Source organism: Belonocnema kinseyi, chromosome 7 (assembly GCF_010883055.1).
Source record: "Belonocnema kinseyi isolate 2016_QV_RU_SX_M_011 chromosome 7, B_treatae_v1, whole genome shotgun sequence".
NCBI classification, from domain to species: domain Eukaryota; kingdom Metazoa; phylum Arthropoda; class Insecta; order Hymenoptera; family Cynipidae; genus Belonocnema; species Belonocnema kinseyi.
Window position 1 is genome coordinate 136,956,592 of NC_046663.1, and position 24,180 is coordinate 136,980,771.

Genomic DNA, 24,180 nt, shown 5'->3' on the forward strand with positions numbered 1-24,180 from the left:
CTGCTATTAATGTCAAAATATGAAAGTACACAAGAACAGGGTTGCCAGCGTAATCGGTTAGGTTAGGTCAGGTTTTGTTAGGTTAGGATAGGTTAAACCTCTGTGTAGGTTAAGCCGAAGCTGAATGAAACGATACCGCAAACACAACGGGACAACACAATCAGTTTAATTGTGTTTCGTAAGGTTAGGTTAGGTTAGGTTAGATTTATTTCTAGGTTAGGCTCGAGTTGACCCATTCGATGTAGCACACATTTGCTACTGGAAAAATATGTTTCTAGAGCTTTACGTGTAGTTCAATAAATTTCTGTTAATTCAGGTTAGGTTAGGTCAGGTTCTGTTGGGTACAGTTATGTTAAAAAAGTTGATATCAGGCAAGGGTTGATCCTTCACAGTTGTTGACATGTTTTTGAAGTGTGAAAATTTCCATCACTGGCATTATTTTGAAATTTATTTGCCTCAGTGCATGATTTTTCGTCATTTTGTGAGGTTATGGCTCAACCATGACGTGATGGGTGATTTTTAATACCGAATTTGAATTCAGCGCCCCAAAATGATAGAAATACGTTTGTCTTGTTACCAGATCCGCAAACTTTTTTTTTGTGTGGCTGTGTAATATTTCGAACTTAAATTGACATATTTCACAATTTACGGGACTTTTATAAATCGTTAATTGTTTGCTCAAGATAAGAAAATACTCGGGAAAATGGTTTAAACAAAAAAATTGTTCAAATAATTAATTTCCAAATATGTTAAGTTTAAAATATTATTATTAAAATTCATCAACTGTATCATTTATCCCGAAAAATGATGACTTTACATTTTACAGGTGAGAAAAAATTATTTAAACAAACATTAATGGTTTAAACAATGATAATTAGTGAAAAAATAATTGTCAATTTGAGACGTTTTGTGACTTATCGAAATTGTTTCCAGTTGGTCAGAAAAATAAAATTTATTATGGTAAAAGCAAATTAATAAACAAATTAATTTTTGGGGGATTTGCAACGTTGAGCCAATTAAAATCCATATATTTGATGTAAAATGTGTATTGTCCAATCTGTCCGACGTATCATGCTTTTTTCAGAAAGAAAAAAGTTGAATTTTACTATTTTTAATAAAATAACAAAGTTCCTTAAAAGGCTATCCCAAGACGTTAAAGATGAAGAGTATTTTCATTCTTCTGGAAAAATGTTCTGCATAAGGGTTACCTCCTTGTGGTTCTCGTTTATTCAAATAATGTTAATAATAAGTTTAAATATTCGGAAAATCCTGACTTTAAAGGGCTTTTGAAGCACATTGTAAACTATATTCAAAAAAGAATTGAAACATTTCTTTTTAAAAAATACTCAAATTTGTTAAAATGTTTAATTAAACATTTTTTTACCCACGTCTTACTATAAATAATTTAAAAAGAATACATCTTAATATCTTTGAAATCACCAAAGTAAGGAAAGTTCAAAAAAAGGAAAAATTACACTCAAATAATGGAGAATATTTATTACATACTTTGCCTGGCCTCTGATAGGCATTATATATAATTCCTAGGGATTATATATATTGCCGGATTATATACTTTGTCTGTAACACACACACAGACACACACACACAAAGAATAATTACTCTTACGAGACCCCTGGGAGTTAAAATACTTCATTTTATTTTATTGACTCATAACTCAAGCATCCGCTGACACTAGTGCTATGAAGCAACACCTTAGATACTGAGAATAAAATGCTGTGTGTGTGTGTGTGTGGGCGCGTGAAGTGAGTTCGGAGTAAAGTGCAATAAATGTTAATACTTTATTTTTAACATGTAGTGTACTTAACACAAAACAAAACTACATTTTTTTAAATTAAAATTCGCCTCGTGATCAATCCTTGACATTAAAAACTTTCTCGCTCATCAAAGAAATTACATTATCTAACAGCGTACGAACAGTATGCTAAAGTGAAAACAAAACCGCCTTGGCACGCCTAGGCGGTACGACGCCAAGTCGTACATCCTCTTGTCCAGAAGCTGCTCACGAAAGTTTTTCTCCTGTTTTCTTTATCCGGGCCTTCAGATGCGAGTAGTCGAGATGGATGATGTTTAATGGATTTTGCTCATCCCTGATATTGAAGTCGAGGCCAAGTGTTTCAAAAGGCTCTTTCGCTGCTTTGTATAGAAAAGGAAAGGTCAGAAAGATGTCCGCTATTATTAATTAAGAAATGATTTAAAAAATACCGAGGATAGCAAAAAAGCGATACAAGTATACGTTTATATGCGCGGTGATCAGAACCTCAGCCCTAAAGAATTAAATTTTTTGCATTCCACTTAATTTTTAACAAGATTTAAAAATAATTAGCACGAAATTTACCTTTATAAATTCTGAAGAGTATTTTGTAAAGAAAATAAAGTTTTATATACATTCAAATTACGAGTTGCATCGCGTATATAACTTGTAGTTTCTGAAACAACACTCTTTCTGTGCTCTAATCTTTTCCACATTATTGGATTTTGTCTTGATACTTCAAATATTTTTCCTATATAAAATTTAATTAAGGATTACTCTATATGTGACGTGCGCCGAGGAAAGGGGGCTAACTTGGAAAGCTAGGATTTTGCAATACACGCGACTGGAAGGAAGCCAGCAGATGAGAGTTTTAAGAGAGGGGTGGATCATGACAACTTCCCTCTCCACTCACAACTACACAGATGGGAGGTGTTTTACAAGATCTTAGTCAGGCAGAAGAAAGCGCAATTTACAGGGTTCCTGATTAATGTGTTTTGTACAATAATAACGATCAAAAAATATTGTTGATCGTTCCAACAAAAAGAGTAACTTAGAAGCTCTCGGAAGGGGTAAAACCCTGAATATCGATCATTTCAAACTTAGCTCTCTTTCCTGGATGCCCGTGACATATACTTTTTTCTCTGACAAATATTGATAACTCCAATGTATTTTTAAGTTTAAATCCTTACTGTATGCAGAAAAAACCAAATATTTTTTAAAATAATCGTTCGCGAAGTAGAAATAACACTATACTAATGAAATTTGTTCGGTATTTTGATTTCAGTTGAACTGCTGGACTTTCATCGTGGTCACCGTAAGCCGCTTTAAAAAAAAGAGTTTCTAGAGAATTGCCATAACTCCGTTAATTATTTATATTTTTTTAAGATCAAATGCTAGTTTTTTCATGAAAACATGTACATTTAATAAATAATAACTTTAGTGTAATAAAATAATTGCTAGAAACCTTCAAAAAAATCCAAAACTTCTTCAGTTTTCACCCTTAAAAAGGTATATAACCCCTTAAAAAACTACGAATTTTGCCAACGTTTCATGAACATGGCAGTTTACTTCTTTAGGGCTGACCTGAAACTAATGTATCAGGTTATGTTGTTTATATGTATACTCTCTACGATGCCTGTGATTGGACAGAGCAGCCTACCGTGAGGACTGGTCGAACCTGATTGGCCAATCAAGTCCTTTTATTTAAAAATCCGGGTGGACGGAAAGCCGAATCGGATTAATATTATATCCATTGTCATTATAGATGTTATTAGGATGTTTTAAGATTTTGATTGCTTCTCTATGTTTTCTTGGAAAAATATTGTGTTTTTGCAATGACTGTTGTTTTGTCAAATAAAATGTTATGTTCTGTTTCGATATGATGTTCAGCTAGTGCTGATTGCGTTAATGTTTTAGCCTGACTTCACTCTCATGTTCCGTTATACGTTGACTCACCGCTCTCCCTGTTTCTACAATATAGACTATGGCACAAGAACCATAGATTCTATATACCCCTGGATCACTGAGGTTTGTTTGTGTAGTCGTTCTGTATTAGGATTTGTTTAACGTTTTGTAATTCCTTTTGTAAGGTATCTTTATCTGTTTTGAAGACAGCTCTGTATACAAGGGAGTTGATGACCGATTGTTTTTGAGATGGGTAATGGTCGGGAGGCATGTAGTTATCTGTTTGTATGCGTGGGTTTTCTGTAAACTTCATGTCCTAATGTGTTATCAGGTCTTTTGTAAACTAGTACGTCCAAGAAGGGTAATTTTTCGTTTTGTTTAATTTCCATGGTGCAAAAATTTCGGTTTAAGCTTGGCTTTGCTGAAGATTTTGTTTTTTAGATGTTCGATAAAGACATTGGCTGTTACAGGTGAGCTTGGGGATCCCATTGCTGCCCCTGAGTTTTGTTCGTAGAAATGATTATTGAAAGAGAAGTAAGTATTATTGAGACAGTGTTCTATCAAAGGTATGAGCTCGGAAGGGAAGTCTGTAAAAGATTTAAGAATATCAATTGTATCAGAGATTGGTACTATCGTAAAGAGAGATACTATGTCGAAACTTACTATGATGTCTTGTGGTTGAATGTGAATCTGTTGTATCTTCTTGATAAAATCAAATCAGTTTTGGATGTGAGTGATGGAGTTTCCTGTAAAAGGATTTAGTTTTGTAGCGAGGAAGCATGCCAGATTGTAAGTTGGTGAGTTTATTGTGCTGGCCATCGGTCTGAGTGGAATGTTATCTTTGTGGATTTTTGGGAGCCCGTAAAGTCTTGGAGAGATGGGATTAGTAGGTATTAATTTAGATATTGTTTTGCTGTCAAGTTAAGAGTCTTTGAAAAGTGTTTTTGTTTTACTGACTATTGTTTTTTTAGGGTCCTTTTTAAGTTTGCTGTATGCATCGGCAGTTAGAAGCTCCATGAGTTTGTTTTTATAGTCTTCTTTATTCATTATTACTGTTGTGTTCCTTTTGTCTGTGGGTAATATTAGAATACCTTTATTCCGATTGAGTTCTTTAATCGTAGTTTTTTCTTATTTTGTTAAGTTTGAGGATGGAACTTGAGCTTGGCGTAAAATATTGACCGTCCTACGTCGTATGCCATTCACTTTTTCGGGTTGAAAGGTATATATTGTAGATTCTAAATTTCTGATTATTTCTTCTTTCGGCATTTTCGAAGGAGCTACAGCAAAATTATGTCCTTTAGATAAGGTTGAAATAATTTCATTGTCGAGAGGACAGTCAGAGATGTTTTTTACTGTGTCTGTTAGTTTTGTTTGCCTAACTGGAAGTAATTTGGCGAATTTTATTTTTTTTATGAGTAGAAAGCTGTTTAATCCGTTGGGATTGGGCAAAATATATGCGTTCCAATGTAGACCAAATGTTAAATCTAAGGGTGCTTGATAATTATTTTTCAATTGTAAGAATTTTAGGACGATTTTGTTGTGCCTGCACCAATTACAGGTATCGTGGAGAGTATGCATAAGAATAACATAACCTGATACCTCAGTTTCAGGTCAGCCCTGAAGAAGTGAACTGCAATGTTCACGAAACGTCGGCAAAATTCGTCCTTTTTTACACGATTGGAACCCGAAATATGCCTTTTTATCAAAATGAATTCTCGTGAAAACATTAAATTTACCAGTATTATTATCGATCAGAACATCCCTTGTGTTTTTTTCATTAAATAATGCTATTTTCTCGGTTTCAGTGTTTAAGGAATGTTAAAACATTCCTTAAAATTAATTTAAAAACACACCCAAAACATGCTGCATACCCAAAGAAATCATTAATCTTTGTAGTTCGTGGATATGAACCTTTTGTTTCGATAAATCTGATCGACAAAATGTGAAACGTTTAGCCAAATCTATCAGATTTTTTAAGTTTTTGGTTTTAGATCACACTGATAAATTGTGTTTAGGGATGTTTAGAAATAATAAAAAATGTCCTGTACAAAAACGGCTAGAAGTTTAATGAGATGCGTCCACTTCCAATTCGTCTATTGAAAAAGAAAGGATATATAGGATATATAGATTATAGGAATATTTTTTTATTTTCCTAGACTAGTTTCAAGATTGTTCACCACGTCCTGGACGTGGATCACTCAATAAAAATTAGATTGAGCAATTTTTCCGTGCTGAGCTAGGATGCGATCAAATATCTAAATCTAGTTTTTGTTGAGTATTATGCAGACTGAATTTTTAGGTTAGGGACGTGGTTCAATAGCTTTAATCAGCCCCGTGGTACTCTGAAGTGAAAGTGTAACATATGTGTTGAATGTCACTTCGTGGCGGCGCTACCCTTCTGGGCCACCCACATGGGATAAAGAGTAAGGGGTGAGGGTGTCCAAAAAATCGGCTCGTTCCCTGAGAGGAAAAACACCCTACTAGGCTACTAATAAGATCTTTTTCAAGAAAAAAGAAGAGGAAACAGAATATTTATTTGAAAGCAAGAAGAATAGGCAAAATGTATTTTAAGAGTTTCAGTATATTTAATTTTAGTAAACAAAAGTTAGGTCTCCTGATATGTTGACACTGAACTTTTTTAAACATCGTCGATTTCCCCAAAAAAGCCCCTCCCCCCCTCCAAATAAGTTTTGATACAGGGCCCCCTAGAGCTAGCTACGCGACTGATTGGGGCCCAATAAAATTATGTGTCGAACCCAGAAAGGCATCTACCTGGGTCAAATTTTATACTCTGGGACGACACGCTTGTCTAACGGGGCTCTACTGGGTAATTGTGAAGATCATAACGGAATGCTATCCAGGTGAAACAAGGTTCCACATGGGGACTTGGTAACAGAAATTAATGATTATAATTCCTAAATGAGGGCCTAACAGGACATACTTGGCCCCTGACAGGGGTCTTTATATAAAAATTAATCTTCCAAATGCGTTGCGGTCTCCTATAAGGGTCTAGTGTGGTTCTGTCTGCGATTCTTTACACCAAAGGTGCGGGTGTCTAGCAGGGTGTACACGGGTTGGAACAGGAACATAGATCGTTAAATGTTTCTAAATACATTTCCGTTTCCTATAAGGGTCTAGCGTGGTTCTATCCGCGATTACTTAAACTAAAGGTGCGGATTTCTAGCAGGGTGTGTACGGGTTTTCTTTTTGAAACTCTAAAATTTTTTTAGGGGGCGGGGTGGCCTACTAGAGCAAAAAAAAAATTTTCAATTCATTTTAGGAGTACCCTAATGTTCACATGTAACTTTGAAGATACAATATCTCAGATTCAAGTTTGTTTTATCTAGAAGTATTTTTAAATTGGAATTTTTAAATAAATTATTTGTAGTAGCAGATTTGATTTTTTTTTGCTCATACGATTTTTTTATGCTGAAAATCTTAATAAAATTTACATATTCTTTAGTTATAATAAATGTCAAAGTAATAAATCCTTCAAATATTGAAGTTTCACAATTTGAACAGAAATCACCAATTAATTTGATAATTTAATTAAACATTTAAGTATTAGAATTTAAATTTAATAATTTTAATCGAAATATTTAATAGAAGCCTTTTTAAATCCGTCTATTCATTAAATGTGTGAAACAAAAAATTTAAAATATATACTCCTCAGTTAGCCCTGGGTTTTCAGGGAAACAGAAGAAGTAGTTCGATGGCTTAATTAGCTAGAACGTGCGGTAGATATGAAGGTTTACTCAGGTTTAGGTATTTTGGGTAGGGTTCGAATCCTTAGCAAGTGTGATATTTCCCAGCGTTTGACCATGCGATTATGTTTGTAAGTGACCCTGCGTCCAATTGTATAAATTTAAAAAAAATTAAATTTAGTGATAATATATGAAACAATTTTTTGTGCAAATTTATTATTATATTGCATCATCTGTTTCGAGCTACTGTACCGAATAGATTCCGACCAGGACTTCATACAGGTCACGGAGAGGCCAGGATACGAAATTGTATGCTGACTAGATCTCGCCTAGAAGCGTATAAGACCCAGATATAACCCCCTTCTTAGAGCCTGATCCGACCTGCAGGTTGACCGTTGTAATAGAAGAAAAAAATTCCCGGTCATTTCCCGGTTCGCAAACATTTTCCACGGTCCATAAAATTTAAAAATTCGAACTTTAAAGCTAAAAATTTTGTCCATTTGCTGTAGTAAAAAATAAACTACAATTAAAACACATAAAATGCACTCTTGAATTTTTAACTTTTGAAATTAAAGTTTAAAATTTTTAAATTCAAAAATGTTGTATTCAATAACTCAATAATTTACACGTAAAAAATGGTAGGTAATAACACTTTTCAATTGAACAATTTTAAATGAAATTCAGATAAAGTGCAAGAACTTTTTACTTTTAAAAAGTAACGAGTTCAAAGATTCAGATTCAATTCTAAAAATATAAATCCCCGTTATCATTTTTAATGTTCTAAATTAAAAAATCAATGAACTTTCACATTTTTAAAATTAGTTTAAGCTAGAAAAGTTAAAAATTGAAAAAAAAATTTTTTAACTGAACACTTCTAAAATAAAAAGTTAAATTATTCTTATCTTAAGGCCAGGTTCTTCGAAAAAACCAGTTTTTTTAATTCCATTTATTGTTAAAACAATATTTGCAAATTAATTTTTTTACAGATGAAAGTACATATATTAAACTACTTAAAAACATTTTTTTTATTGTAGCGGGTCCGAAAACAGCTGCTCAAACTCGTCTGATTTGTTGGTGAGTGTCACCATTTCATGGAAACGGATCATCTCAAAGCAAAACAGTTTCATATTCTGTATCGAATTGTCTCTGGCTGGAACTACAATGAAACATTTCCACCGAAAAATAAACAAAATGGCGGACTTTTTAATTTTCGACCCTTTTTTTGAACTTTTAATTGTTAATAACTTTTTTAAATAACAATGAATATTTTCGGTTGTAGTTCCGACGATAGAAATACATCTAAAGAGTAAAATGCCGTTTGGTTTATGATTATGAGTGCAATAGTTTTGAAATACGCGTGACACTCAGTTGAAAAAATGTGGTTTCGAGAAAAAGCCGATTCAAGTTTTTATTCGTGAAAAATCGTGCAAAAAAACCTTAATTTTACTCACATATCCATTCCAGCTTCATACACAAGATCCTTAAAGAGCTTCAAAATTTTATTTCAAAATCTTCAGAAATCTAGAAGTTATTTTAACTTTATTCAACTTTAAAATTATTTTTGACATTTTTTTAGAACTTCTAAATATCTTTTGAAATGAATAGAATTTTTCCTACAATATTTAGGAACTCCTGCAAAATTAGAAAAATATTTTTAAATCTTCCAGATTCTTTGCCAACAATTTCGGAAATCTTTTAAAATCTTCTTGAATAGTCTTGTAAAATAATATTCCAAACTGATAACATTATTTTCAATTTTTGTACGAATTTTGCGAAAATCGTTTTATTTTCTTGAAGCCTTTCACAATTCTTATAAAGCTTCTACACTTTTTTTTCTTTTTTCGAAATCTGCAAAAATCTACGTTTTATTTTAAATTAGACTGTGTCTATTTGCCCAGAAATCTGAGTACAAATTAGCCGAATTTTGTCAGTACATAGTTCGTTTAAATGATTTGAAATCATTTCAAGTTTTAAATAATTTGCAATCTTTTAGAAAATTTTTAATACCTCTTAAAATTACTCAAATTTTTCTACAAATAATAAACATTCAATTGCTATTTAAACACGAAAATTTAACGATTTCACTTACAAATTAAACGTTTTACAAAAATAATAAGCAAAATTGTAACGGTCAAAATTTTAAATCTCTGCGAAATATAAACGATTCAAAGCTTTCTATGGCAAACGATTCAATTTCAGATTGTTTTGTTTTAAGTATTTGGTATCAATTAATTGGTCATAAATAAACAGTCAAATATTGCTAAATATTAAATAATTATTCTTTTTCTTAATTACAAAATTTGAAATTGAATAGGTTAAAAATGGAATTTTCAAGTTCCAATTAGTTTATGAAGTTTCAATCAGAGGTTTTCATTTTTTTAAATACCAAAAATTTCGAATTAAAACAATTAAATTTTTACGGTTAAAATCTGGAAATTTTAAATTTTGAACGGGTTTAGAATTGTTTTGAAAAATCAATGATTCTTTCCTTGTAAAAATAATTTGTTTATATTTCCAGTCAATAAACTAAAAACTGTTTTTATACCAAATTTGCAACTTCAAACGCTTTTAAATTTTATTTATTTAAGCGTTCAAGTCTACATTTTAAAATTCTTTAAATTAAAAATAAAATCTAAAATGGGAAATTTTTAAAGTAAAAGATTTTCGAATTACGTATAGTAAACTGAATGATGTCTTCATCAAAAAATATAGCAATTCAACTAATTGTTTCTAAAAACTGCGGAAATCGAACTTGGGCAGATTTTACTTCTAAATATTAGTAAAATTCCCGGTTAAAAATGAATTCAATTTCATTTCCTGGTTTTTAAACAGAGTAGTGTGCGAATTTTCTACGCGTTTTTCTGCGCACACTCGAACCAGTGTGCGAATAACAACTTTCCGAAAATGCATGAATCGGGCATTTTGCGCTTGTTACGCAGCCAAGAGATGTCGAATTTCGCTAGTAGGTGTTTTCAAACATTATTTTTTTAACACTTCGCAGTAATGTTACGTAAGGTTAATAATCGTATGAATAGCAAATAATAACTTGTAACTAAAAATACTACATATTATGTTATGCTAACCTCGCTCAGAAGCAACAAATTGTACCATTACTAGCCCCCGATCACCGAGAATTGAAAATGGTCCACGTGTTGAAAAGGGTCATGTGGCGGATCTAGTAGTCACTTTTTTCTAATTGTTTTGTACGTTATATGAATTTTGTCATGTGGAGCCGTTACAAACTGTTAAAAATTTGTCATGAAAAAGGTTTATTTATGCAATTATTGTGAAGATGACATTGAGAATTTTACTAAGTGTTTTTCTGTTGTTTTCTTTTTTTAAATCAAATTTATTTCATTAATTATGCCGATGTATATCGCTCCAGGGTGTAAATCAGGTTACAAAAGTGAACTCAGAAAACCCAAAGATCCCGAATAAAAAAGTTAGAATCTTCTTAATAATTATGAAAGATTTCACTAGAAATGATTTAGGTTTTATTTTAAAAGAAGAATATTAGGTTTTAAAGACTTTAAAATATGGGGTAAAAGAATATGGAAGATTGAGATATTTTTTGTAATTTTTCAGGATTAAAAATTTTTTTCAGGTAAACTGAATTTTCGCAGGGTATCAAGAGATTGAAAAAAGTTCTTATGATCCATGGACAATTTTTGAATAATTGTTTTGTAAGAAATTTGAAAAGAAAATTGAAAAAAAAAATCACAAAAAATTTTATGCAAAACCGGACGGTTTTCGTATCTTTCTGTGCGTGTTTGGGGGACGCGAAGTTCTCGTTTGTCAGAGGGGGTATTTTTCCGGCCATGGAAAAATGCCATGGTCGCATTCGCAGTTCATATGACTAATGTTTGTAGACTATACAATACAGTTGTACGGAACACGCCGGCCGGCAACTCGTTAAATTGCACAAAAGTTTGCGAGTGATTGGTCAACCTCTAACAATTGTGTGAAGATGATAAACATGTCTATACTACGGCTGTTATGAAGCTCACGTCCCACATTTAAGTTTATGTTTAATTTTAGTTATAATTCATGAAAATTATTGTGTGCTGTATTTTTCCTTACGGAGGGAGTCTCCCCCGAACCCCCCACCGGGGCTCCGCTCCTCGAACCCGCCGGGCCACACCCCGGACCCCAGCCATTTGGAACGTTACCCTTGAGACCCACTCACATACGAAAACCATTCCGTTTTTGCATAAAATATCATGTGTCACTCCTCAGCAAACCTTTGACGACATCGTCCATTGTTTACAGTGCTCGGCTATCGGCCGGCAAAGCTGTGGTTTGCTGAGTCGTAACACAATATACTATTGAATGATTTCCTAACACTTTTAAAAAGCGTGTAAAAGATTATAAAGCAAAAACATTTTAAGGCCATTTTTTTGAAAATTTTGCAGAATAAATAAAAAATTCAGAAACAATTAAAATCATTTTGAGAGGTTAGAAGGTAAGGTTAAAAAATAAAAACAAATAAAAAATCGAGTAAATTCAAGAAATATTGAGTAGAATTGACCAGATTCAAAATGAACTTTAAACTTCACAAGATCTTTAGAAATACAGATTTTTAAAGATTTAAAAACTGAACTTTAGGAGCTTTAAAATCATGTGTAAAGTTTTCAAGGGAATAAACTAAAAATATTTTCAGAAATTTAAGAAATTTTACATATTATTATGTGTTATATTAAACTTTCACTCGGTTGAACCCGGTTATACATCATAGCCAAGGACTAAGTCAAGTGACTGATGATATTAGAATGTTATAAGCTAATTCAAATAATTTAATATTACATAGATAGCAAAAAATCGCAGAAGACTTTCGGAATTTTTTCTAGCAAAACCACACAATGTTTCGATCTCAAATTTGTACTGATATTTATTGACGTTTCATTACAATACAAAAATTTTTCAATGCAAAATGTTAATAATTTTAACAGAGTACTCTTGAAATGTTATACTTTCGATTTGCACAACAAAAAAACTCGATTTTTTTATCAATCTATATAGGGACACCCCCTTCATAAAACCGCCTTCTGAGCTGCTGCCAATACCCTAAAGACTCCTAAATGTTCAAGATGTTCAGTGCATCTTGAGTGCACATTGCTTGCAGCCGAAATCACAATGGGACGAATAGATGCATGGTTCACATTCCTCCATGTCCTCTTTACTTCATGCCTTAACTCAATATACTTGTGGATCTTGGCTGTGTAGGTTGACTGCAAATTTCGGTTAAGCGGTCAAGCAATTTCGATGATGTAGACTCTTCCACCTGTTTTCTCACATCACGATGTCAGGTCGATTGGCCCGGATGTAATTATACGTTTGGATAGACACGACCCAATATAAGATGTAATCTTCGCTTTCTAAAAAGGGCATTGGACTGTATCTATAGAAGGGCATCCACTATTTTAATGTGCTCGATAGATTCGTTGGTATATCCACATAATCGGCACCGGTCAACCACGTCTTGCTGTAACACGTGTCTGCGATGATTCCCGGTGCTGACAACCTTGTCCTGTATTGCAATGACGAATCCTTCCGTCTCTGGATACAGAACACCCTTTCTCAGCCAAATATTTGATGCCTCACAATCCACTTCATTTTGATTTAACGTGTTGGAGTGCTCGCCATGGATGGCTTTCTGACTCCATTGTATTTCTAATTCCCCTATGGTTTCTGCCCTGAGGTTCAAGGCCCCATCTGAGGACAAACTTAAAGGCGTATAGTCAAGATCCGCTTGACAGATAGTACTGTGAAGCGCAACATTTCGTTTGCTGTTAAAATAGTCTCGCAATTGTATAACTTGTGACTCACATAGTTTTTTGACCTCTTCAACGCCCCTACCCCCTGAATGTCGTGGTAGAACTATCCTTTCAATCGCTGAATTTCTGTAGCGCATTCGGTGCTTCGTCATTTCTATGCGAACAATTCTTTTTAACTTTACAAGGTCGGTGTTAGACCATTTGATGAGCCTGAAGGAGTACGTGAGGACAGGGATGGCATATGTGTTGATTATCCTGATATTGTTTTCCGAGTTTGTTAGGCTTGTCTTAACTATCGTATGTTGAATACCCTTAGATTCAAGAACACCCAGATATTTATATGATTTGCCTGCATCCATTGCGTCGATGTCATTTTCGAACTCGTTCTCTAACTCTGCGGTCCCTAATTTCCCTCTGATTAAATGCACTGTTCTACATTTTTTTAGCCCGAACACCATGCGTATATCATTGGAAAACTGCTTTGTCACATGGATCACTTGCACATGCTGTTTAGTGTTTTGCTCAACGGAGTCTCCTTGAAATATACCCGTCGTAAAGCGTATTGATTTAGTTATCCTTGGTTGTCCATGATCAAAATACTTGATTCTTGTACCCCAGAGCCTAATCGCATGACTTACAGAGTCAATAATGCGTGGGCAGATTTTGTAAAGTTTTAAGACTTCACGCAAATAGTCACTAACCAGCGAAAGCTTAGGACCTCCAAGAGCGCCGATGATAAGGAGGATTACTATAACAAAATATTCCGGGTACAATCATCGCAACTCCCGTATAAGGTATCTATACCTCTATTTCTTTTCATTCTCGTTGGCTATGATGTTTTTGTCAGCGGGTGCCAAAAATTCGATAACGAACATGGTTCACTTCTCGAAGTCAAGAAGAACCATGTCAGGCCTTGAGTGTGCTACAGAAACAATTGTCGAGAATATAAAGTTCCAGTATATGCGGAACTTCTCATTCTCGATAACTGACTCGATTTCCCTAGGAGCATTTAGAGGAGCGAGATTGAGGTTAATGCCGTAAGAGTAACAGAGATGGTAATGAAGCACTCTTAGTGCCGCATTGTGCCTCTGGATGTAGGTTGTTCCCGCATGAGTTGGACAATTAGATAATATGTGTACTAAATGCTCGGGGTTTGCATGACACGTCCTGCAGCTACCATCGGGAATGTCTATGACAAAGCCACCGAACGCGTCCTCGGGTTGCGGATAGAGGGTCCCTGTACCAAGGGTTTCTGCTGAATATGGTTAAAAATATAAATAGGCAGTCGCGGACAATTGTCCAGGGGTGGTCCCGAAGGAATTAACCCCCAAGCGGAGGTGTGAAAACCGTGCCGAAAGCTGAATGGCACCTGGGTGAGATGTCTAGAACGGTGACTCTGGGATACCGGGCAACCTCTCAGAGTACGCAGCCTTATCCTTGCATGCGGGGGTTCACAAGGATGGACGAACCCCTTTCCCTAGATTCTCGTGGGAACAACAATGACAACACCAAACATAGTTGTAGTAAGTGCGGTTCAAAACAACAGAACGCGCAGGGCTCCCGACAATGGGTCGGCCAACAATGCCGACCCACTTAGAGCTGGGGGAGCCAATGAAAATGTATTCAATGCGATGGATCGGCGGGATCTCGCAACATTTGGGTGGACGGAGCGACTGAATCACGACTTGCTAGAGTGCTACGATGCAAGTGTGGCCCCTGAACGGGGTTACATAGCACGGCTGCATGCTCTGTGGTGCGAGAAACACCCGGAGCTATCGCACTTTTCGCAGCAACGTCTTCGAAACCATGCTGAACTACTCCGTAAAAGGGGCTATGTAAGCGGAACGCCTACTCTACCACAGCTAGAACAAGCCGGCAACAGAGAAAGAGAGGCGACACTTAAGACCAACCGCGGGCCGACATGCAATAGATAAAGAGCGATGCTTTACGACCCGGAGAAACATCAACACCAAGGTTTCCCTCAAGCCTAAAGATCTGGCTTAAATGGATGACGAGCTTCGTGGACATTTTTCCGGAGAATCCCACCTCTGGGCTATAAATTATTGTGTGTATAATGCAGCGAGAGCTTTGGCCGATGCGAACCGTAAAACAAAACCAACGGCTGATCATAAGACCAAAAGACGAATGCATCAACTTGCCATAAAGATAGGATAGGCAAGACAGTACGCGTCCCGCATTCAGTGTGTGATTGACTACATCACATCTGGCAGGAATTTTACCGCCAAGGTTAGAAAGTTCACGCGCGAACTCCGGACTCCAGCATAGACTGGACGAAGACTCAGAAAATATAAAGAGCTTAAGGAGTTATGTGTTGCCCTCATAACACCTGATAAAGAATGCCCACCCATCACTACCGAGGAGGTGAAAAAAGTATTAAGAGGAATGAAGAACTATTCCGCATCGGGGCCAGATTGTATCAAAACCTTCTGGTGGAAGAAGTTTTCTTCAACCCATCAGCATTTGGCCCGTATTTTCACCTCATATTTGAAGTCGGAAGAGCCGATTCCAGAGTGGTTGGTGGAAGGGCGCACAATACTTCTGCCGAAAATAGGCAACTTAGCTGACCCGAAGAATTACAGGCCAATTAATTGTCTGAACACGCTTTATAAGATATTCACAGCTATCCCAAATGATAGGATTGTTCGGGTAATTAAACCTGTGTATCAAGAAATGTATGAACAACGAGGCTCAAAGAAAGGCGTAGCCGGATGTCGGGAGAACCTGCTCATCGATAGATGTGTCTGCAAAGTTGCAGCATTCTACCAGCGTGACCCATCGATGGCCTGGATTGATTATCGGAAAGCTTTCGATTCGACATCCCATAGACTCATCATCTGTCTTTTGAAAATCTTAAAGGTTCATCCGCAAACAGTTGGGTGCATAGAGAGATTGATGCCGCTTTGGAAAACCAGATTTACTATCTCATCTGGAAAAAATCGTGTGACAACTAACAAGGTCACCTTTCAGAGCGTTGTCTTTCAGGGCGACACCATGAGCCCACTCCTCTTCGGCCTTACATTATTGCCACTATCTCTAGCACTTCACCATTCCGAAGGGTACTTGTGCGGCAAACCTGCAGATCGAAAGTACAAGGTCACTCATGTATTTTAGATGGACGATATTAAGATCTATCCTAAAAACAGAGGGCAACTGCATCTAGCTCTGAGGATTGTCGTCCCGGTACACGCTTGCCGTCCCGGTACTACTTTATTCATTTGGAGCAGTTTCATGGACGAAGAACGAGCTCAGATCTCTTGATATCGGGACAAGAAAGGTTATGCACATGAACAAAAGCATGCATCTTAAGTCTTCCGTTCCGCGACTGTACATCTCACGCCGTCAAGGGGGTCGCGGAATATTGAGTCTTGAATCTCTTCAAAACGGGATTATTCTGGGTACAGCACATAGAGTTGCAAATGGAAGAGACCCTCTTCTTAAAATGGTCAGGAATCACGAAGGAGTGGGCAAAGGAGCGTTTCTGTGCAAAGCAGCGGAGGAGGCTGCGGAAGCACTCGGACTTGACTTCAGTATTAGGGTGAGCAAAATGCATCAAATCTTATCTACCATATCTCGAGTGCTCACTCCTGAAAGCCCGGATTAAGAAAGCACAAGTGAAAAACTTTCTTTAATAGCTCCTCGATAAGAGGATGCACGGTATCTTCCACAGAAATGTGAAGGATCAGTCAATGTCTTGTGAGGTAACGTTTGCTTTCCTTAAATCGCCCGGATTGAAGTCTGGTACGGAGGGTTTCATTTTTGCATGCCAAGACGGTGTCATTTCCACCTTAACATATCGTCGCCACATTTTGAGTCAAGACATTCCCGATGATAGCTGCAGGGCGTGCCATGCACACCCTGAGCATTTAGCTCACATACTATCTAGTTGTCCAACTCACGCGGGAACGACCTACATTCAAAGGCACAATGCGAAATTGCAAGTGAAGATATAAGTATCGTCTACTTAGTTCCAAATGATGACAATTATAATGATAATATTAATTCGTAATAATAATAATAATCTCGCGTTGGTGTTGCGGTAGGGCTGGAGCTTTCCTCTCATGACTTTGACGGCTACGTTGGTGGTAGCATTGCTACTGACAGGGTTTCCCATGCCAAATAGGCTGATACCGAAGAGGAGAGGGACTAAAAAAAAAACAAAAAAACCGAAATAATATTGGAGAGTATATTAAAGATATTGAAACGCTTGTCGCTTCCCAAGGATCTTCGGGACGCTCCTGGAGCCACAGCTGAGGGCCACAACATGCGGGCGGGGGGGGGGGGGGGGGGGGGGGGGGGGTGAGCTGCTTTGGCTAGAGTTAGCTATTTGCAGTCAACCACCTCGACAGAAATACCATAGGAGAACATCAATTGGGATACCACAATGAAAGAGGAATTGGTGCGTCTCTATTACGAAAGTGCGAAGTTTGAAACGAGAATGGAAAAAGAATACAATTTAAGAACGAAATTTTCAGGAAAGTATCCTAATAGAAGACCGAGAAATGGAGATTACACAACAGGTTTATTTGGCGTGGAAAACCGACGGCAATGAACATCAGTTGGAGGAAGCCGCGTTATACGGTCAAGCAGGAATAATTAATATTCTTCCTCAACCTATTGATAATCCAACACCATCATATCCTCCAGAGGTGGATGGTCTTATACAACCAGAGGCAGAAGCAGAGGTTCAGCAACCAAAAAAACGACGAAAATGGACATACCATATGAACAGAGATGTTATGAGCCTTTATTTTTTGGCAGAGAAATGTGGGTAAAGTGTGAAGTGAGAACATCATAGACTCTTCTTACTTAAATACCCAGAGCTAGCCACAAAAATAAATGAGCATAATGTGGCAGATCAGAAACGCTCAATATCTGTAAACAGATTGTTTCGGCTGTTGAAATAGCTGCTATCAAAATGGAAGTGGAACCCCCTTCAATCATGTAACGGATCTACTAGAACCACATCCAGATATTAATAACGATGATTAGCATAGCGAAATCCCAGAAAAACTACAGCACCTTGAAAAGAATTTTGGTCATGCGTTAGAGGTGGAAACTCTTATATACTGTGCAACTGTGGTAATTGTTAGAACGTTGGGCTGCAAAACTAGGCCTGCGAATGCAGTTTTTGTCCCACTAAGGGATCGAGATCTACCATGGAAGATCAGGTTGGATATGGATGTCAGTAATGTAAGGTGCAAATTGAGTCGATCAACTCAATATAAAAAAGGAAATAGAACCAGAAAGCTGATAAATCATGTTACTAAAATCATCTACCCTCGGCACATCGAGACATTAACACCAGCAATACTGGATGAGATTATGGACTCCCAACGGCACAGACTTGATGTTCTTACTGCCAGACTGCATCGATACAAGAAAAGTAGTACACGAAGGCAACAAAATCGAATCTTACAGACAGATGAAAGACGGTTCTATCGTGAACTGATTGTAAAGAAAAATAACCATCAAGACACCAGAGTCCCTCAATTAAAAGATATGACTAACTACTGATCGGGTGTTTGGGGAAAAATGAACAGATGCAATTTGGACTCTGCGTGGTTCAAACTGGATAAAGCAAGGGAAAGCAATAGCCCTGAAATGCAACTCACAAACATCACAGCTTGGAATGTTTGAGCGGTCTTGAAAAAGGCAAGTATTTATAAATGTCTTACACCTATTATTACAGATAAGCTATATTCTCAATGCGATGAGAATTACATCCTTAGAGAAGAACAAAGATGATGTAAAAACGCACGATGCTGTAAAGATCTAGTCTCTATAGACGCTGTTGCCATGATTCAAACTCGTAAGTATCAAAGGAACTTACACATGGCGTACATTGACTACAAGCAAGCGTTTCCTTCCATGCCGCATGACTATTTGCCTGAAGTTTTAAAATTTAACAAAATCTGCCCACGCATTATTGACTTTCTAAGCCATGCAATGAGGCTCTGGGGTACAAGAATCAGTATTTTGACCAATGACAATCAAGGATAACTAGATCAATACGCATTACGGCGGATATATTTCAAGAAGACTCCTTCAGTGCACTATGGTTTTGTCTAGCGTTGAACCCCTTGAGCAAAACACTAAAGAGCATGTCTCATGAGTTCAGAATTCATGATAATGAGGATGGTCATCAAGTGACCCAAGTGATCTCCTGTACATGGATGACGTGAAGCTGTACGATAGTTTAGCCCAGAAACTGCAGCATGTGGTCGATGTCACAAAGCAGTTTTCCAATTATATCCACATGGAGTTCGGACTAGAAAAATGCCGATCAGTGCATTTAATCAGAGGGGAATTAGGGACCGCAGAGTTAGAAAGCGAGTTCGAAAATGATATCGAGGCAATGGCTGCAAGCGAATCATATAAATACCTGGGTATTCTTGAATCTAAGTGTATTCAGCATACGTTACTTAAGACAAGCCTAACACACTCGGCAAACAAAATCAGGGCAATCAACGCATATGCCATCACTGTCGATTGAAAGGGCAGTTCTACAACTGAATATAGGGGGCAGGGGCATTGTAGATGTCAAAAAAACAGTGTGAATCACAAGTCACACAGTTCAAGGACTATTTTAACAGCAAACGAAATTTTGCGCTTCACATTACCATCTGCAAAGCGGATCTTCACTACAAGCCCTTGAATTTGTCCACAAATGGGGCCTGAATATCAGGGCAGGACCCTAGAGGAATTAGAAATATAATGGAGGCAGAAAGCTATGCAAGGCGTGCACCACAAAACGTTAGATCGACATGAAGTGGATAGTGAGACATCCAATATTTGGCTACAAAAGAGTGTTTTGTATCCAGAGACGGAAGGATTCGTCATTGCGATACAGAACAAGGTTGTCAGCACCGGCAATTATCGCACACACGTGTTATATCAGGACGTGGTTGACCGCTGCCGATTATGTAGAGATACCAACGAATCCCTCGAGCACATTATTGATGGCTATCGCGTAATGGTTGAGAGGGAATATACGCACAAACATAATGATATAGCGGGCATTATACATCAGAAACTGGCCCTAAACCTAGGACTTTTAAAAGAATGGATGCCTTTCTATAGATACATTCCAGTGCCCGTTTTAGACAGCGAAGATTACATCTTATATTGAAATGTTACTATCCAAACGGATCATTACATCCCGGCCTATACATCCCATTGTGATTTCGGCTACAGACAATGTGCACGCAAGATGCACTGAATATCTTGAACATTTAGGAGTCATTAGGGTATTAGCAGCAGCTCAGGAGGCGGTTTTATTAAACACCTGTCGCATTGTAAGAAACTTTTTAGGCCATCAGGAAGCAACCGACTAAAAATCTGTAGAGTGGCAGATTGTAGCTCTAAGAAAGCATCCAGAGATGACTGTTGGCACCTCCAACGCTAGCGGCTGCTCGTAATTGTATACCTACAACATCATCGCAGGGGGTTTCAAACATAGTATTGGATTGACTTATAAGATCCTAATATCATCAGTCACTTGACTTAGTCCGTGGCTATGATGTATAACCGGGTTCACTCGAGTAAAAGTACTGAATAATAATAATAATAATAATCCAAATAACCCAAAAAGCATCCAGAGGTGACTGTTGTCACCTCCAAAGCTCGTGGACGCTCGTAATTGTATACCTACAACATCATCGCAGGAGGATTCAACCATCTTATTAAATTATTTGAATTAAGTTATAACATTCTAATCTCATCAGTCACTTGACTTAGTCCGTGGATATGATGTATCACCGGGTTTACCTGAGCAAAAATTTAATAAAAACACATAATGTCCATGCTTTGTTAGAGTTCAGATATGTAGAACTAACACTGAGGCATTCTCTGCCCAAAATGAACGTCACAAATCATTTGCGTGCACTAATAGCACATCAGATCAGGTTGGATATAGATGTCAGCAAAGTAAGGTGCAAATTGGGTCGATTAACTCAATATAAAAAAGGAAATAGAACCAGAAAGCTGATGGACCATCCTACTAAAATCATCCACACTCGGCAAATCGAGACAGTAACACCAGCAATATTGGATGAAATTTTAGACTCTCAACGACAGAGACTTGATGTTCTTACTGCCAGACCGAAGTCCCTCAATTGGAAGCTATGACTAACTACTGGTCGGGTGTTTGGGGAAAAATGAACAGATGCAATTTGGACACTGCGTGGTTCAAACTGGAGGAAGAAAGGGCAAGCAATAGCCCAGAAATGCATTTGACAAACATCACAGCTTTGGATGTTTCAGTTGTCTTGAAGAGGGCAAGTAATTGGAAAGCTCCAGGTCCGGACATGGTGCACAACTTCTGGTACAAGTACCTGACGAGTGTGCATCTTGCGTTGGCAAGGTGTTTTCAGAAGATCATTGAACACCCAGATTTGATGCCAGGTTTTATGCTCCAAGGTACTACGTATATGATACAAAAAAAAAACAGACGCTCAAAATCCATCTGACTTTCGACCGATAGCCTGTCTTCCAACAATTTATAAATGTATTACAGCTATCATTTCAGATAAGGTATATTCTTATTGCGACGAGAATGACATTCTTACAGAATAACAAAAAGGATGTTGTAAAAACTCACGAGGCTGTAAAGATCTAGTCACTATAGACGCTGTTCCCATGATTCAAGCTCGTACGCATCAAAGGAACTTACACATGGCATACATTAACTACAAGCAAGCGTTTGCTTCCGTTCCGCATGACTATTTGCTTGAAGTCTTAAAACTTTACAAAATCTGTCCACGCATTATTGACTTTTTAAGCCATGGGATGAGGCTCTGGGGTACAAGAATCAAGTATTATGATCATGAACAACCAAGGATAACTGGATTAATACGCCTTACGACGGGTATATTTTAAGGAGACTCCTTCAGCGCACTATGGTTCTGTTTAGCATTAAATCCATTGAGCAAAACACTAAACAGCATGTCTCATGGGTTTAGAATCCATGATAATGAGGATGGTCGTCAAGTGGCTTATCTTCTTTACCTGGATGACCTGAAGCTGTACGCTAGTTCATGCCAGAAACTGCAGCAAGTGATTGATGTCACAAAGCAGTTTTCCAATGATATCCACATGGAGTTCGGACTGGATAAATGCAGAACAGTGCATTTAATCAGAGGGGAATTGGGGACCGCAGAGTTAGAGAACGAGTTTGAAAATGACCTCGATGCAATGGCTGCAGGCGAATCATATAAATATCTGGGTATTCTTGAATCTAAGGGTATTCAACATACGATAGTTAAGACAAACCTAATGACTGCCTTTACTACGAGACTCAGATTAATTATGAAGAGTTTTCTCAACTCGGCAAACAAGATCATGTCGATGAACACATATGCCATCCCTGTCCTCACGGACTCCTTCGGGCTCATACAATGGTCTAGCACCGACCTTGAAAAGTTAAACAGAATTGTTCGCGTAGAAATGACAAAGCACCGAATACACCATAGAAAGTCATCGATTGAAAGGCTAGTTCTACCACGACATTTAGGGGGTAGGGGCGTTGTAGATGTCAAAAAACTGTGTGAGTCACAAGTTATACAGTAACGAGACTGTTTTAACAGCAAACGAAATGTTGCGCTTTACAGAACTATCTGCCAAGCGGATCTAGAATACACGCCCTTAAATTTGCCCTCAAATGGGGCCTTGAATATCAGGGCAGAAACAATGGAGGAATTAGAAATACAATGGAGGCAGAAATCCATCTATGGCGAGCACCCCAATAATTTAGATCAAAGTGAAGTGGATAGTGAGGCATCTAATATTGGGCTAAGAAAGGTTGTTTTATATCCAGAGACGGAAGGATTCGTCATTGCAACACAGGACAAGGTTGTTAGCACGAGGAATTATCGCAAACACGTGTTACATCAAGACGTGGTTGACAGGTGCCGATTATGTGGAGATCCCAACGAATCTATTGAGCGCATTATTGATGGCTGTCGCGTAATGGTTCCGAGAGAATATACGCACAGACATAATGATGTATCAGGCATTATACATCAACAACTTGCCCTAAACCTAGGATTCTTAAAAGAATGTGTGCCCTTCTATAGATACATTCCAATGCCCGTTTTAGAAAGCGAAGATTACATCTTATATTGGGATATTACTATCCAAACGGATCATTACATCCGGGCCAATCGACCTGACATCGTGATGCGAGGGAAAAAAAGGTGGAAGAGTCTACATCATCGACATTGCTTGTCCGCTTAACCGAAATTTGCAGTCAACCTATACAACCAATATCCACAAGTATAGCGAGTTAAGGCATGAAGTAAAGACCATATGGAGGAATGTGAATCATGCATACATTCATCCCATTGTGATTTCGGCTACAGAAAATGTGCACGCAAGATGCACTGAACATCTTGAACATATAGGAGTCAGTAGGGTATTGGCAGAAGCTCAGAAGGCGGTTTTATTAAACACCTGTCGCATTGTAAGAAACTTTCTTGATCATCTGGAAGCGCGCGACTAAAAACCCGTGGAGTGGCAGATGATAGCTCTAAGAAAGCATCCAGAGGTGACAGTTGTCTCCTCCAACGCTCGTAATTGTATACCTACAACATCATCGCAGGAGGTTTCAACCATCGTGTTAAATTATTTGAATTAACTTATAACATTCTAATCTCATCAGTCACTTGACTTAGTCCGTGGCTATGATGTATTACCGGGTTTACCCGAGTAAAAGTTTAATAATTTTAATGATAATAAGCCTCGGTGTCTCAGTTAGTTAGACACTCGGACTTCACCTCAGTGTCAGACTGCTCTCATCAGATCACTTGATTGCATTATAAAAATGCGTCCGTGACTGGTGATATATACCGGGATAGCCCCGTGCCAAATAATGAAATAAAATCCTAGCTTAACTAAAAAAATGCCTTTGACATGTTGGGCAGTATCCATCTTAATCCTGTAACATTTTATTTATTAGTAATAAAACAAATGATAGTAGATCTAAAAAAGTATCCTGACGTGACTGTTA

The 24,180-nt window shown here is 37.3% G+C and overlaps 1 protein-coding gene and 1 long non-coding RNA gene across 6 annotated transcripts in view; both read right to left on the bottom strand.

Moving 5' to 3' along the window:
- Window positions 1-24,180, bottom strand: part of LOC117176027 (CTP synthase-like) — a 103,584-nt gene that overhangs the window by 61,124 nt on the left and 18,280 nt on the right. The window lies entirely within an intron of this gene.
- Window positions 1,483-24,180, bottom strand: part of LOC117176028 — a 34,415-nt gene continuing 11,717 nt past the window's right edge. Inside the window, exon 2 of the long non-coding RNA XR_004467570.1 lies at window positions 1,483-2,154. This is a non-coding gene — a long non-coding RNA (uncharacterized LOC117176028). The remainder of the gene's footprint in view (window positions 2,155-24,180) is intronic.